This window comes from Urtica dioica, chromosome 8 (assembly GCF_054948205.1).
Source record: "Urtica dioica subsp. dioica isolate 48M chromosome 8, U.dioica_male_clone48M_v1_H2, whole genome shotgun sequence".
Lineage (NCBI taxonomy): Eukaryota > Viridiplantae > Streptophyta > Magnoliopsida > Rosales > Urticaceae > Urtica > Urtica dioica.
The window spans coordinates 42,018,154-42,036,782 of NC_142763.1; positions in this window are offsets into that span (position 1 = coordinate 42,018,154).

Here is an 18,629-nt window from a genome sequence, read left to right on the forward strand (position 1 = left end):
CTCTTCTTGTGGGCACCATTGACAACAAACTCCCACTTGACTCAAAGACGATGTGTGTAGTCCTTCATACCTAATCCTTCTCGATGTTGGTCGAAGACCTTGTTCCCTAGAGTTTTGATGAATGGATCTGCTAGGTTGTCCACCATTGAGATCTTCTTCACTTCCACGTCTCCGCACTGCACGATCTGTCGAATCAAATGGTATTTCCTCTCAATATGTTTAGAGCACTTATGGCTTCGAGGTTCCTTCGAGTTAGCGACAGCCCCACTATTATCACAATAAAGGGTTATGGGCTCGTCGACGTTTGGAACAACTTCCAAATACTTAAGGAATTTTCTAAGCCATACAGCCTCTTTGGATGCTTCACATGTAGCCGCATATTCTGCTTCCATTGTGGAGTGAGCAATGCAAGATTGCTTAATACTCCTCCACACAACAGCTCCACCATTAAGGATGAACAGAGATCCCAAAATGGATTTCCTGGAATCCTTATCCACTTGAAAATCGGAGTCGGTATATCCCGTCATAGTCAGGTCAATACCTGAGTATGTAAGCATCAAGTTCCTAGTTCTTCGAAGATACGTAAGAACATGCTTAACAGCAATCCAGTGCTCGGGTCCATGGTTGGATTGGAAACAGCTAACTACGCCAACGGCGAAACAGATGTCAGATCTAATGCAAAGCGTAGCATATATGAGACTTTCTACGGCTGAGGCGTGAGGAATTTTTCTCGTGTCCTCAATCTCTTGTGCAGTCTTGGGAGACTGGTCCTTAGAGAGTGAGAATCCATGCCTAAAGGGTGTTTGGCCCTTCTTGGAGTCTTGCATCGAGAAGCGATCCATCACCTTATCAATATAAGTTTCTTTAGAGAGCGACAGAGTCCGGTTCTTCTTATCTCGAAAGATTTGGATCCCCAGAATGTACGCGGCTTTCCCTAGATCCTTCATATTGAATTGGTTTACCAGCCAGACCTTAACCTCAGATAACTTACCCACATCATTACCTATGAACAATATATCATCGACATATAGTACCAGAAACACAACTTTACCTTCGTGCATTAACTTGTAAATGAACGGCTCATCTATTGACTGCTCAAAGCCAAAGCTCTTTACAGTTTCATCTTATCTAATATTCCATGACCTAGATGCTTGCTTTAATCCATAAATGGACTTAAGGAACATACAAACATTGGTCTCTTGAGCTTCTTCCACGAAACCGTCTGGTTGAGCCATGTAAATGCGCTCGTCAAGATTTTCATTCAGGAAGGCAGTCTTGACATTCATTTGCCAGATCTCATAGTCGAGAGCTACATCTATGGATAGAAGTATGCGGATAGATTTAAGCATCGCGACTGGCGAGAAGGTTTCTTCATAGTCAGACTACTACAAATTAACATATTGGGTGCGGAAGGGTATTAGGTGCGACATGTCGCACCTAAGCCCATATTAGGTGCGACATGTCGCACCGGATATTCATCCGGATGACTAAAAATTTCGCTAATGTTTAGTGTTATTCGGTGCGACAATGTCGCACCAAATATGAAAATGTCGCACAGAATATCTTTAGGTGAGACAAAAGTCGAACACAATGGGTTTTAAAATTCAAGTTGTCAGCGAAATCCCTCCGAATTTTTTTAGATCTGGAATTTCATATTGTGTGCGACATTGTCGCACCCAATATAAATATTAGGTGTGACAATGTCGCACCCAATATGAATTAGGGTTTTTAAACCCGAACTTCTTTCTTTTTCACTCATTGTCGCTCACTATCTCTCTCTCACTCGATCGGTCACTCTCTCTCTGCTCCTTGCCGCCGTCCATCCCGTTGTCGTCCCTCGCCGGTATGTCTCTCTCTATCACCGTCTCACACTGTCTCTCTCTGCCAGTCAGCCGCCGCCGTCCATCCCTGCCGCCGTCACTGTCTCTCCCATCTATGTCCCTCCCCATCGCCGTGCTTCCCGCTGCCCCTCCCGCGCACCGCTGCCCCGTCCCGCCCCGCTACCCCGCTGCACGTCTCCGTCCAGCCCCGCTTCCCCGTCCCGCCCCATCTCGCGTCCAGCCCCGCTGCCCCGTCCCGCCCCGCTGCCCCGCTGCACGTCGCCGTCCAGCCGCTGCCCTGCCCCGTCCAGCCGCTGCCGCTTAAATGTAATTTTTTTTAATTAAAAAACGTATTAGGTGCGACATTGTCGCACCCAAAAATGTCGCACCAAAAGGTATGACTATTAGGTGCGACATGTCGCACCTAATGCCTTTAGCGACGGATTTTTAGGTGCGACACTGTCGCAGCTAATGTCGTACCTAATAAACTATTAGGTACGAATTTTGACATATTTAGTGCGACATCCGTCGCACCGAATGACGATTTTTGTCCTAGTGTCAATCCATTCTTGTTGGGTATAACCCTTAGCCACAAGTCGTGCTTTAAACGTCTCGACGTTCCCATCCGGACCCCTTTTCTTCTTGTATATCCACTTACACCCTATGGGTTTAATCCCTTCAGGAAGGTCTACAAGTTTCCAGACTTTGTTGTCGTACATTGAGTACATTTCAACTTTCATGGCGTCAAGCCAAAGGTTTGATTCAGAACAAGCCATCGCTTGGCTATAGGAAACGGGATCATCCATGTCAGAGACGGCTACGAGAGAGTCTGCATAGGACATGTACCTTTCAGGCTTTTGATTAGCCCTCCCACTACGTCGAAGTACTACTTGACAAGATTATGAAGAGTTAGGTTGTGTTTCAGTTGGGGTAAGAACAGTTCTTACAGATGAGGTAGAAGCTTCCTCACCCAACTTTTCTTCACGCACAATTTTGCTTCTACGTTTTGCATCCTTCATAAAGTCCTCCTCATGGAAACGAGCATTCGCGCTAATGAAAGTTTTATCGTCCTCTGGACTATAGAATGTGAAACCTTTGGTTTCCTTTAGATCTAGAGGCGGAGGCTTTGTGCTTAGTAGCATGTGCCTCTCCTTGATTCCTCTTTCTCTTAGTGAGACCTTCAGCAGTTTGAAGCTCCTTCAGAAGCTTGGTAACAATGTACTCTAACTTGTTTATGGAGTAGTTCCACTTGAAGGTATTAAAAGATTCGGGTTGAGTTTCCAAGATCATATCTATTTTGGTCTCCTCGTTAATCTTAGATCCTAGGATTTCCATCTTATTCAGGTAACTAATGATCAGCATCATAGGAGTCCCAGCCTTCATGCGACAGTTCATAAACTGTCGGACTGCTTGTTGCCTTGTTTGACGCCTTTGCCCTCGAAACATCTTAAGGACATTGTAGAGCATGTCGGCGGCAGTCTCGATGTCACGATGTTGCTTTTTTTTTGCAACACATTGTTCATTGATGCTAGGATATAGCATCTCGCAATCTCATCAGATCGAAGCCAGGCCGCTAAGGCATCTTTGTCCTCTTGAGTCGAATCATCATTCGTCAGAGGAAGACACGGGGTGGTGAGTGCCCATTTGTGCTTGTTAAAGGTAAATATTATGTTGAGGTTATGTTTCCAATTAATGTAGTTTTTGGTTTCGAGTTTGTTTGAGGAAAGGATAATCGAGAGAGGGTTGAGAGACATATTGCTTAATTAAGTTGAAACAAGTTTATGATTTAGTCTTTGGTTTAGGGTTTAAGTTTCTTTAAGACTTGATAAAATCCAAAGGTGTTATAAACCAAATGATAATTTACTCCCTCAAGAGAAGGCCGCAAAAAATCTCCATTTATAAGTAAATGACACATCATTAATGCTTAGCCAAGATGTCAATACACCAATTTTGACTAGCCACCTTTTAAATTGGTTTGATCACTCACATCCTTTCGCAGAGCCTCAAGGGAGGATTACTAGGGATTGAGCCTAAGTGTGCAACCAACCACTTAGTCCAAAAGGTCAACTTTGAAAAACCAATCCCCCAAGAGGAGGCCTTGTCTTCATCGTCTCACTCTTGAACGTAGCTCATTGAGCAATGATCGAAGCAAAAACGCCATAGAGTACTCTCATTGAAGAGAGGGCCACAAGAGTGACTCTTAGTCTCACGTTAATTACTTCTTTCACTAGTGTTGGGAATCGTGGGTTACAAAGAACAAGTATAACCCTCCCACTTAGTTTTTGGAGTTGGTACATCGACTCTTATAAGTTCGGAAAAAGTTTTCCTAGTTATAGAGCGATAGAGCGGACAACAAGAAAAGAATCCTAGAAGTTCATGTTCAGAGCAGTGTTAGTGCATAAAGGCACGAGGTACATACTCGGATCTTTTCCTATTTTCTATTCGGGAAAAGTGCATGAGGGAAGTGTGAACTTCAACTCACTGGAACACTTGAAAGTTTGAGATTACACATCTTTTTATTTTCGGCTTGTCTACGAAGAGACCTCCCACTCAAATTTTCAAGAGCATATAGATTTCGAACATATGTGATATATATAAATATATATATATATATATATATATTTTAAAACATTTTGAAAACTTATTTGATTTGGATGACAAAATATTTTCAAGTTTAAAACGAAAACGGTTTTTAAAAATTCAAACTAGTTTTGTAAAAATTCAATTTCAATTAAACTTTCAAAAATCAAAACATTTTTAATCTTTCACATTATGTTTATAATCGTACAAAAAAACATTTTTGCTCAAGAAAATTTTCTCATTAGAGTTCTAAACTCATGGTAGTTGGGCTGAAAATCTGGATTTCTGGACTTTCGGAACAGCCGCGCACCCCGGAGTAAAATCGCCATAACTGGCGGCTCCGATGTCCTTTTGACCCAAAACCGGTGGTATTGGAAAGAGGAAAGACATACCTTTAATGTGATTGAAGAATCATTAAATTTAGAATTCTGAGCAGAGAGGTATACAACTTTTATTGCGGGTTTTACTTCTGGTCGAAGAAAACAGAAATAATTAAAGTTTAGTCTTTTAGTGCGTAAAAAGAATCGAGTGTAACGGAAAGTTTTAGGAAGTTGTTAAGGCTTTTATTTGTGTTTTATTAACATGATAATAACATGATATAAAAGAAATAACAACAAGCATAAAACGATTCAAGTAAATAAAAGAAACTAGCAAGACAATATAACTAGTCATAAAATTTACTCGAAATTTTCTCAAATTTAAAAACACGTTTTTTAAAAATAAAAAATTAAAAACTTTTAGAACTGATTCTAATGTGTTTTAATAAAATCCCAAACTCATAGAAAATCAACATGATTTTTAATTAAAAGGCAAGAGCAATTAATTAAAAAAAAATCTAAGAAAACAATTCTAACTTGCACAAAATTAGTAAACTTTCGAAAACGATTTTCAAGCTCATAATTTTAATTACATGTACATGCATATCTTTGACCATAGCTCTGGTACCATTTGTTGGAATTTGTCTAGGGTTTAAGAAAAAGTTTTAACGCTTCGGGTAAACGGCGGAATTTTAAAAATTTTCTTTTGACAAGTAAAACGATTTTACTAACCTACACAAAGAGCAAGTACACGTAAATAAAAACTGTTATGAGCATAATAAATTTAGGAACCTTTTAGAAACTAGAACGTTGATGAGCCTTCCGAAGGTTGAAAACGTTCGTCTCCATCACAGCACGTCTCTCTTCTTTCCTCGCCAACTCGAGCAACCACGAAAGTTTCTATCATTATAATCACTCGAGAAAAATTGGAATTAGTGTGTGGGCACTTTTAAACACTACGACTCAAGTACAAGTCTCAAAGTCGAAGAGCTAAAATGCTAGGTCAAATGAGGACCTAGGTGCCAAAACAAAAACGAAAAGAACTTAGAGAGAGAAGGAGAGAGGGGCGGCCAAGAGGTTCTAGAGAGAGAAGCTCTCAATCTCTTAAACTTTGGATGAATAAAATGTGAAGAATAAGGGCTCTATTTATAGAAGAGGCTTTACCTTCAATAAGGTAGTTTCCTCTTCTATAGAATATCACATATTCATGAGCAAATATTCTCTCCTCCTCCCTTAGAGTCACACGGCCAATATGCCTTCTAGAAGGCTTGGATTTGTTTCCTCTTTTGCTTCCCCTTTAGCCTTGTTGACGCCCACCTTGTTCCCCATAGAGAAAATAGGTTTCCTCTTTTTCTTTTGGCAAGTATCTTCATACATTAATGCACAAAATAAACTCTCTTTTACTCTAAGGGCTACACGAATTTTATCTCCCATTTCCTTGTGTTGGACGGCCAAGCATGCTTCTAGAAAGGCTTTCTAGATTTTTCTTTACTTGTTCATGACAACATAAGAAAAGCCCATTCAGTATTTTCAAGTAAAATTCTATGAAATGAAATTAATTCAGAAGGCCCAATGAACATATCATGGCCGAGTGATTTAAGTCATCATATGACCATGTCAAAAAAAATTTCGACATTCATTTCATGCCATGTCCAAAAAGACAAAATTACCCTTTTGACAATTTTCGTAAAACTTGGCTCGTTCTTGTTTTGACTTAGCTTCTAGTTTAACTATTCCTAGTCGATGTGATTTGTGATACTGACCTCATGGATCCAAATGAACAAAGATTGAGCTAAATACTTGGACTCAAAAGTTCACAAACATATTCCAAGTTTAGCTTAATGTCAACTGACTCCACTAAAGAGTTGACACTGAAAATCTCTTGGTTCAAATGAATTTATTTTCTACTCAAGAATTCAACCTAATTGTAATGAGTGGATCCACTGAATATTATCTATGTTTACCCTTCATGAATATCATCAGCTAGTCGGGATTTACAAAATTATCATTTTACCCTTGTAGCTGTTATTTTCTCAACTCCTTTGTCGCTTGTGAATAAGTTAGAAACAATGTATTGACGAGGAGCTAACAAGTCAATAGTCCTTTGACCCTTAGACTGCGAATATATTGTTTTAAGCAAACTACGAAGAGTTTGTTCATGCAAATCTACATTTGTCTCTTCGTAAGTTGATAAGTTTTTTTATGGACTAAAGACTAATTGATCACGCCCAAATTGTGCAATCGCTAAGCGGTCGTTGGTAGCACAAAGAAAGCGGAGTCATATCCACGAGGAGGCTAAAACTGAAAATGAAAACTAAAACCAAACATCAAGTGGTAAATGAAATATAAAAATGAAGAAGATTGTTTTAGAGATTAAAAGGTTTATAAAATCAATGAGAGGAAAACACAAGGCGTCGGGTTACTCAATTGCTCCGTTTACCAATTACCAATACGGTTCCACACTTATAACTCAATTACAAGTTTCACATCCCAAACAAGTAATCGGAAAATCAACGTTAAGATCAACCAAAAAACCTCATGTATTAATTTAAGAACAAACTATTTCAATTAAAACCGTGAATAAAATCTCGTTGATTAAACCAAAACGACGATATATCAAAGTGATTATAACGCAGTAAAGAATTAGTCTAACACAATAATATTCTTTTCACAAATTTCATAGGCAATCCCTAAACTTACAATATATCGAATCGACAGAATTGTAATAAAAGAAAAGCAACGAAATAAGTGTTATAAGAAATTGATACTCTTTAAAAATCACATAAATTAAGCATGACTAATTTCATATGAAAAATGAAAGAGTGTAATTTTATGAGAGGAGTAAAGAGTTTGACTCATAAATAAATTAAACATTAAAGCACAATAAGTGGAACCATAATCGGTTAGGTAAACTTACACAATTGAAATCACCCTTAGCCTTCCTAGAAACTTAGCCAAGAACACAACTCATTCTCACAAAATTCTAGAGAAAATATGAGAGAATAAAATGGTATTATTTAACTAATTTTCGGAATAAAATATATGGTCTCCAAAACTAAGCCAAAACCTCTTATTTATAGTGTTTTAGAGGTGGCAAAATAAAGGGAAACTAAAATAAAATGGAAACTAAATATTACACAAATAAATGGCTATTTCCGGAATTAATTCAAAATATTGGGCGATGATATTGAACATTGTCGCTGAAGAGAAGAAGGAAATCTTCGTTTCGTAATTTTCTGCCACTTTTCACACAAAGAATGAACCATGGGAAAGAAGGGAACATGTGGCAAGTGACCATTGGTTGTCATGATGTGGACTAAATGAGCTTTTCCAAATTGAATTCTGAATCTCACGGTGATTGAAGAGAGATATGCAATAAAAGACAAAATCTTCTTTCATTTCTCTTGTTGTACTTGACGCGAAGCCTCTTGAAATATTTTATCAATTAATCCTACAAAATTAAATGTATTTAATCAAATATTTATAGGACTAAAATAAACAAAAATAAATATTCCTTTTTAAATAAATAATAATCAATAAAAATGAAGAGAATATTTATATAAATCTAAATTATTGGTAATAAATATTGACAGTTAAGCACAAAAATAGCACACTTTCGTGTACTAATCACAACCCTCAACCAGCTTATTGCTAGTCTCTAGCAATTCAAGCGAAGAACAGTCAGGTCATAGAAAATATTTACAACGTTGCCTAAACATTTCAACCAAGGAGACTATTAAGCATCAAAATTTGCTATCCAAATTATTTCGGCTATAACTACAGAGTGTGTGTATGTGTGCGTCCCAAACCAATCATGTTACCACAATGCTTGATACAAAACAACTTTGAACAACCCTCAAGTATCGGCCTCGACTTCACTAATCCTCACAGGTATTGATTGTTTTATTTACGTGGCTAGGATTCTCTCTTGTGAAGTCGAAAATGAAAGATGACACTCAAAATATGGGAGAGACTATTTTTAGGACATACATGCAAACTAAGATGGATCACAAGATAGTAAAATCAACCGCTAAGAGCCTTCCACCAATCATACCACAAATCCAATATTGAGATTTCTTCGAGACTAAACACGGATATATGTACAAGTGATCTAAGAGCCAATATAAGAAGAAGAAAAGTAAACATGAAGATGATGAGAAGAATAGATATTATGAAGAAAATAAGAGAGAGAGAGAGAGAGAGAGAGAGAGAGAGAAATATTACAAAGAAGAAGAAGAAAGACTGAATAATTCATCACTTTTTTATTTTTTTTTCTTGCTTTTTTTTCTTTTCTCTTTTTTCCTTGTTTTTTCTTTTTTTTTCTTTTTTTTTCTTTTTTTTTTCTTTTTCTTTTTTTTTTTTTGGAAACAAACAGATAAAAAATAAAAGAATACGATTTATACGGAGTAGAGGGTGGAGAAAGAACATAGAGAATGACTAAAGAAGAATGGAAGAGAGTGGAAGAACGAAGAAAAATTGGCTCTAAGAATCAAGTATCCATGTTTAATCAAGAATCGTCTCACAAAATATCCAAACAAACCACCAACCATGTAGAGAAGCTCTAAGCAGTGACTAAACCAATTCAAATAATTAATGAAAGTTCGCAAGCTGTTTTCTCATCTCACTTACTCTCATGAAAAATGTTATGCCTAAACATGAAGGTTTATCTCGGCTAAAATGTATCAAATACCATGGTACCACGAGGGTTTAGTACGAACACACACACAAACTCTAAAAGTCCTTTCCTAATAATGAAGATAGCAAAAGTTGATGCAAAATAACCTAATCAATCTCATATTCAGGCAAATAAATATTTTCACAAACGGAGACTATATCTAAGCACAAATGCAAAAGACTAGCTCTAAGCATGAATGAGTTAGCAACCACCCCCAACCAAAATCAGACAGTGTCCTCCATGTCACAAAATATGGAAAATGTAAAGAGTAGGGATTTGAGTACACCGGGGTAGCGACCAACACCGAAAACAGCTCATCATGTGTGTGAATATCTGAGATTGCACAAAATGATAACAAAAAAGGAAAACAACACTACTACAAAACAAGGATTCTACAACGCTTAAAAACCGTTGTGGAATGATTCTACAACGCTTGTCAACCGTTGTAGAATCATGCGTTGTAGAAGCTTCTACAACGCTTAAATATCCGTTGTAGAATCCAAGGGGCTTCTACAACGCTTCAACATCCGTTGTAGAATCCAAGAGGTTTCTACAACGCTTAAATATCCGTTGTAGAATCCAACTTTCTACAACAGATATCTAAGCGTTGTGGAACCTCCTACAACGGTATACATCCATTGTGAAATTTCTAAATAATTAAAAAATCCCCGCCGCGGCGACATATAATTTTCGCCGCGGAGAGATTTTTATACAACGGATATTATATCCGGTGTAGAATCAACTCGCCGCGGCGACGTCAAATCTTAGCCGCGGCGACATGATTCTACAACGGATAATTATGCGTTGTAGAAAGGCGATGAATTTTTTTAAAAAAAACTCGCCGCGGCGAAGAAAAAATCTCGCCGCGGCGAGACTAAGATTTCTAATTTGCCTGCTCTCGGTATCTTTTCTCGCCGCGGCGAATAATATTTCTCGCCGCGGCGAGAAGTATAGTTCGCCGCGGCGAGAATATTTATTTTTCAATCCAAAATCTGTTTTTACACGATATACTAGCACCTGAAAATAATCTTCAATACCAAAAATAATATCCTCATCTTCAAAACATTCAAAATCTAATATATACATCTACAACCAATCCATAATTCAATAAAAAAAAACTAGCTAATCATCACAGTTAATAAATGTTTGTACATAACTTACCCAGTCTTCCCTAACTCTCTCTAAATCCTCATTTGTATAGGATTTCTTATTTTCTAATTTTCCTACACCTCCTACGACTATATCACGCATATAAGAAATGACAAAATACCCGCATTCCGTGTTTCCCGTTTGTCTCGGAGCGTCCCAAGCCTTGATTTACGTTGATTGCCCGTTACTATGGGCGTTTTAATGCTCAAGCTTGAAATCAACAAGAACCCTATATAACACGGAGATTATAAGAGAAAAAACATCTAGAACGATTTATAATAAAAGTTATTTAAGAAATCAAAATATTACCTTTTTATCAATCGATTTAAATCGATTGGGATTTTATTTCTCAACGGGTCAAAGAACATAACGCTATTTCTCCAAAGGTCGAGGACAACGAGCATCCAATGCGCACCTTTGTTATACGGCATCAAAACTAGTTCACCAAATTTGCAATGTCGTGCCACGTTTCGAACGTCCTTGACTCGTTTTGACAAATAAGCCTCCTCGTCGTCATTTTCGATGTACGAACTTAAGCTCGGATTTATAAAACAATAATTTCGAGTCTTCTTCGCCTTTTCTAGCCTCAAGCGTAGATAGCTATGACAAACAAATATTTAGTTGATCAAAACACTAAATATTGAATATTGATATTAAAAAACGCATATAAAGAAAACTCTTACTCCATATAAACCGTTATGCTCCCCGCGCCAATTTCCAAGTATTGCAAAAAATCGGAAACGTCTTCAAATGACACCGGAATCGGGATAGCCGCGAGACTTGGACTAACATTGACCATAATCACATCCCCTTCCGGTAACATTACTTTGTTTGCATGTTGAGCGAGCAATCGATACTTGGGATTAATCACCTTGTACGAAATCTTCTTAGCATCATCGATGCTAGCTTCACTCTCAAAACCGAGCTTTGAGAGTTGTTTGACAACCGGACCGCGACTCTCTATTCCCGTGTCCATTTCTATGAGTATCTTCGGACACGAGACAAACCCGCCTATAGCATCTTCAATGGTTTGAGCTTCTTCGGTGGGAATTGGCAATTTTGATTTATTAATCAAAACCCCCAAAACGGCCACGCGTAAATTTCCTTCCTCCAAAGGTGAGAAATGAACTACGCCTCCATTCATGTACGCTCGCCCATTTGCAACATGAATTGTGCCTCCTTTCACAACATCATCAATGAAAAGAAGATACTCGACGCTTTCATCCGAACTCGGTGTCACCGGTGTGGTTGGATTTAAAGAGCAACTAGCACGAACACTATTGGGTTTTTCCACAACGACATGATCGATCTTCGGACGATCATCAACGATGTTAGGATCGATCTTCGGACGATCGCCAACATCGTCGTGTTCTAAGCAAATCACGAATATATATCAATATCTTAATACCAAAATATTTAGCTTTATAGATAAAAAAAAATAATGAACATACCTAAAGAGACCGCGTCATTAACGTGTTCTTCAACGTTTGCCATCTCTTCATCATCAACAACCTTGTCCTTGAGATTCTCTTCCACACGCTCGACACTAGGCGACTCGATATTAGCATCTCCGACATTAATGCTACCATTTCCACCGAAGGCTTTCATCACCAAAGATTTCAACTCGCTCATCTCCCGACGCATCCTAATTAATTCTTCGTTCGGTGTTGGAGGAACAAAGTACTTGAAACGCGAAGTGTGTTTGGATTGACCGCAAACTCGCGACGTTCCCAAATCTTCTTGCAAAATGCTCTTTCCCGATTCCGGCACCTATGTCCCTTGCGTTGCTTGTTGTGATAACGTTTTCTACACAAAATTATTTTCAAATAAAATTACAAGATTAATTGTTATAACAAATGTAAAGTACTTACGATTTTTTTTGCCATTAATTTGTCTTTCTCATCCTTGTAGTTATCTACGTCTTTCATTCGCGAGTCAGTCCAAAGTTCCTCTTTCGTAGGCCATTCTCCCGTTTCTTCGTGCTAGTAAGAAGTAATTATACAATAATTAAGAAACAATGGCAAATTTGGAATAACTAAAAAAAAATAAATGAACCTAACCTTTTCTTGATCAAGCTTTCGATATCCATTTCGGCCCGTTCGAGATTTGTACACACTTTTTCCGGTATTTGCTTTCCCATGTTCCGATGTTTGTTTGAACACTTCGGTTCGTCCATACTCAACAAATGCTATCCAATCTTCTTCGGTGACACTTGTGTAGAATTTCAAAACACAAGCCGGTCTCTTTAAGGTGATTGGATCGTTGATGATATCTTTGAGTAGATCGTTGTATAGCTCATGACGAAATAACCTTGCCGCTTCTCCGACTCTCATAAGGCAATCGTGCTTTTGTTCAATAGGAATCGTAAATCCTTCTAACATTTCGTTCCAAATCCGTTCTTTAATTTGATTATTCTCTTTAGATCTCCAATCGCGCATCGAAAGTGGAACGTATTCTCTAGCTAGCACGCCAAAGTAACTCGACAACTCATCACCCTCCTTACCAATTGGTTGTCCCTTATCATCAAATTGTACCGGAATTTTTTTACCTAGAGTTTTGGCCTTATTAACCCGACTCATAAGAGTGTTTCTTCTTTTTCCTTTTTCATCGGAATTTAGTGCTAGTTGTCTTCTAACTTTTCTTTTACCACTATCGCTAGAAGTAGTAGTAGTGGACGACATTGAATCTAATAAACAAAATTCAAAACATAATTTCAATTTTCAACTCAAATGTAATCAAAATTTCAACTCCAATGTAATAAAAATCCAATATAAACTCAACTCCAATTACAATATAAACTCAAATCCAATCCGATTCTAAACAAAAACACAATTTCAATCCCAATTCAATCTAATATCAAATATATTTCTCAAATCAAATCAATATCAAACTTAAATTCAATAAACTCAAATCCAATACAATATCTCCTAATTTCAAATCAATATCGAATTCACACTAAATAAGTCCATGTAAAAATGTTCAAAAACATTACCGGAGTTGGACGAGCACAAGGGCGGCGAAGAGAAGGTGGTGAGATGAGGGCCGGAGAGGTAATGGCCGAAGGCGGCGAGGTGAGGGCGCGCGGCGAGGTGAGGGAGTGCGGCGAGGTGAGGGCGCGTGGCGAGGTGAGGGCGCGCGGCAAGGGTAGGCGCAAGCGAGGTGAGACCAGAGGGCGCGCGACAATGTGAGGGCCGGAGGGCGGCTTGGGCACGCGGCGAGGTGAGGGAGGGGGCAGGGGCGCCGAGAGAGATGAGTGCGGTGAGGGTCGAAGCGAGGGAGAGAGAGACAGGGGCCGAGAGAGAGAGAGAGTGGTGGCGAGAGAGGGGCGGGGCGGCAAGAGAGTGGCGGAGAAAGAGAGACAGGGACGAGAGAGATGAGTAGTGGAGAGAGAGATGAGAAGAAATGAAGTAGAATAAGGAATGAGAATGAGGGAAAATTGAAAAAAAAAACACTAAGTATAGAATATGAAATGGGCGGGTAGTTAAAAAAATATGAAATTTTCAGATTTTAAAACGCTCCTACAACGCTTATTCTAAGCGTTGTAGGAGCTCGCCGCGGCGATGTATATTTCTCACCGCGGTCGATCTAGGGTTTAAGAAAATAATTAACGCTTCGGTAAGCGGCGGAATTTTAAAAATTTTCTTTTACAAGTAAAACAAGTTTTACTAACCTAGACAAAGAGCAAGTACATGTAATTAATAACTATTATGAGTATAGAAGTTTACTAACCTTTCTTGAAGCTTGAACTTTGAGAAGCTTTTGGAAAGTTGCAACGCTCGTCTCCTCGTAGCACGTCTCTCTTTCTTTCCTCGGCACCTCGAGCAACCACGATAGTTTCTATCACTAAATCACTCGAAATAAAAGGAATCAGTGAGTGGGCACTTTTAAACACTACGACTTAAGAGCGAGTCTTGAATTCGCAGAGCTAAACACTAGGTCAAATGAGGACCTAGGTGCCAAAACAAAGAAATCGAAAATGAAGAGAGAGAGAGAGAGAGAGAGAGAGAGGATCGGCCAAGGTTCTAGAGAGAGAGTCTCTCAAATCTCTAAAACTTGGAATGAATGAAATGTGAAGAAAAGGGGCTCCTATTTATAGGAGAGGTCTCACCTTCAATAAGGTAGTTTCCTCTTCTATAGAATATCACATATTCATGAGCCGATTTCCCCTTTTTTCTCTTGAGACACTCGGCCAACATAGGCTTCATTAAGCCTTGGATTTGTTTCCTTTTTTGTTCCTTGCCTTGCCTTGTCTCTCTCTTGGCCGAATCCCTTATGCATCCATATGCAAATTTGTTTCCTCTTTTTCTTTTGGCAAGTATCTTGATACATTTATGCACAAAATAATCTCTCCTATTTCTCAATAGGGTAGGCGCCCAAACTCATTCTAGAAGGAGCTTCTAGAAGCTTCTTCATTTGTTCATGACAACATGAGAAAGGCCCATTAAGAATTTTCAATAAAATTCTTATGAAATGAAATTAATTCACAAGGCCCAATGATCAAGTCATGGCCGAGTGACATTCAGTCATCAAATGAACTTGTCAAAAAATTTATTGACATTCATTTCATCCCTTGTCTCAAAAGACAAAAATACGCTTTTGACTATTTTCGTTCTTGTTTTGACTTAGCTTCCAGTTTAACTATTCCTATTCGATGTGATTCGTGATAGTGACCTCATGGATCCAAATGAACAAAGCTTGAGCTAAATACTTGGACTCAAAAGTTCACAAACCTTTTCCAAGTTTAGCTTAATGCCAACTGACTCCACTAAAGAGTTGACACTGAAAATCTCTCGGTTCAAATGAATTTATTTTCTACTGAAGAATTAAACCTAATTATGATGAGCGGATCCACTGAATATTATCTATGTTTACCCTTCATGAATGTCATCAGCTAGTCGGGATTTACTAAATTACCATTTTACCCTTCTAGCTGTTATTTCCTCAACTCCTTTGTCGTTTGTGAATAAGTTCGAAACAATGTATTGACGAGGAGCTAACAAGTCACATTGTTTCATCCAAAAGAGTCAGGACTCAATTTGGACACTGGCCAGTTCATTTATTCACACTCCAAGGAACAAAGCATGAGGTGACATACATTGCATTTCAGCAATCTTGTACATGAATTCCATATCTATGAGAACTTCACAAAGTTACTCATGACATTCTCACAACTTAGTACTTCACCAATAGGCCTTGTTCGGAATCACATAGTGAGTCCGAACTTTGACTTTCTCAAATGAGAATACTAAGGTGTGAAATGGCATGTCTCATTTCAGGATTAAGGTAAGCATGATGCAATTCATACATAGTGACTTCGAGACATAAGAGGTTAAATGGTTTGTTCTTATATTGTCTATAGAAGTGCACTGGTCAATTCAGTACCTTCGGAAGATACCTAGAAGAACTATAGAGTCCCCAACTCTCAATTCCTCATAACCAGACATCATAGATTCTTCTAACAATCATACTGAGGTCAATAGTCCTTTGACCCTTAGATTGCGAATATATCGTTTTAAGCAAACTACGAAGAATTTATTCATGCAAATCTACATTTGTCTCTTCGTAAGTTGTTTAGTTTGTTTATGGACTAAAGACTAAGGTTTTATCATAAAGCTTCAAACAAGGAAGATTTAATGAACGTTTCAACTTTTTATTAATGAATAAGCAATTACAAGCAAGAGTCTTCATGAGACTTTATTACATCAAATGCATAATATAAAGATTACAACTCTTCTTGTGGGCACTATTGACAACAGCGAGCTGCTTCCACAATGCTTATATTAAGCGTTGTAGGAGCCTCGCCGCGGCGAAACCAAATTCTCGCTGCAGCGAGAGTTACCCAGAAAATTCTCGCCGCGGCGAAAATGTGCCATCGCCGCGGTGAGGTAACCCTAGATGTCCTCGCCGCGGCAGTATATAATTTTCGCCATGGGGACACCTTTCTTCAACGCTTAAACAAGCGTTGTAAAATCCTTGCTGCGGCGAAAGAGAATTGTCGCCGCGGCGAGGAATACATTCGCCGCGGCGTAAAATGTATGATGCCGCGGCGAGACTATATATGTCTGGAAAATGGTGCTCTCGGTAAGATTTTCGCCGCGGCGTAGGACTCCTGCTGCGGCGAGACTTGTACCTCGCCGCGGCAAAGTAAACTCGCCGCGGCAGTATACAATTTTCGCCGCGGCGACACCTTTCTACAACGCTTAAACAAGCGTTGTAGAATCCTCGCCGCGGCGAAAGAGAATTGTTGCCGCGGCGAGGAATACGTTCGCGGCGGCGTAAAATGTATGATGCCGCGGCGAGACTATATTTCTGGAACATGGTGCTCTCGGCAAGATTTTCGCCGCGGCGTAGGACTCCTGCCGCGGCGAGATTATACCTCGCCGCGGCGTGATATTGTCGCCGCGGCGAACGCATATTTTTGCTGCGGCGAGGACATTCTACAACGCTTATGGAAGTGTTGTAGAATGTTCTCGCCGCGGCGAAGTAGATATGTCGCCGCGGCGAGTGACATGAGACTTTTGATATAAAATCTCATTTCTCGTCTTTTTCACTTTGAACTCTCTCATAACCTCACTCGAAAAAATATTTCCAGTACCTTTCCTACTCATTCTAGAGTGTCCTCGTTTACTAGTCTCATCTACACATTCAAATCTTGTAAGTTCTTCTTTAACTTGTTCTAATTGTTGTTCTCTTGATAGTTTACTAATTAGAATGGGCAATTTTTTTTGTATAATTAGGGTTTTTCTATGAAGATGAGAAAGTGGATGTGGGAGAATAGATTGAATAAGATATATCGGAAAGGTGTAGATGAGTTTTGTTATTTTTTTAGAGAGAACATGGTAGATGTGAAATCTATTCGTTGTCCTTGTATTAAATGTGGAAATCATAGACATTTTTCGATTGATGTCGTTCGGACCCATTTGTTTGCATATGGAATAATGACCTCGGATCAAAGATGGTTCTACCATGGTGAGGTTTTTCGTTCTACGGCAAATGAGGATGATGTTGAAGATGATATTGATGATATGTGCGGAATGATGAATGATTTGGAGGACGATTTTGTTGAGCGACCAGAATTGTTTGAGTCCATGATGAATGATGCGGAGACACCATTATATGAAGGGTGTACAAGCTATTCGAAGTTGTCATTTTTAGTTACATTATTTCATTTGAAGGCGTCGGGGGTTGGACAAACACTAGTTTTACTCTATTCTTGGAAACATTGAAAGAAGCATTTCCGAAAGACAATAAAGTACCTTTAAGTATGTATGAAGCAAAGAAGACTTTGGGTACATTAGGCATGAAGTACGAGAAATTCCATGCGTGCCCAAATGATTGTGTTTTATATAGACACGAGTATGAAGATCTAGATGAATGTCCGACGTGCAAAGAGTCACGGTGGAAGAAGGGTAAAATTCCATGTAACGGGGTTAAAGGAGTTCCAGATAAGGTACGTACATTTTCATCACTTGATTAGGAAATACATGTAGCTCATATTCATTATTTATTATTGATTTTCATTAAATATATTTCAGTCGTTATGGTACATTCCTCCAATGCCGCGCTTTCGTCGAATGTTTAATAGTGTCAAACACGCGAAGAACATGGTTTGGCACTCCGAAAAGCGTATCGATGATGGTATGTTGAGACATCCTGTTGATGCTACATAGTGGAAATCATTCGATTTAGAGTATAAGGATTTCAGTGTTGATACTCGAAATTTGCGCCTTGGTCTAGCTTCTGATGGAATGAACCCGTTCAGCATGATGAGCAGTAAATACAGTGTTTGGCCGGTTATGCTTGTGAACTACAATTTCTCTTCATACATAGCTTTGGAGGGAGATTGTAGTTCACAAGTATAACCGGCCAAACACTATATTTACTGCTCATCATGCTGAACGGGTTCATTCCATCAGAAGCTAGACCAAGGCGCAAATTTCGAGTATCAACACTGAAATCCTTATACTCTAAATCGAATGATTTCCACTGTGCAGCATCAGCAGGATGTCTCAACATACCATCATCGATACGCTTTTCGGAGTGCCAAACCATGTTCTTCGCGTGTTTGACACTATTAAACATTCGACG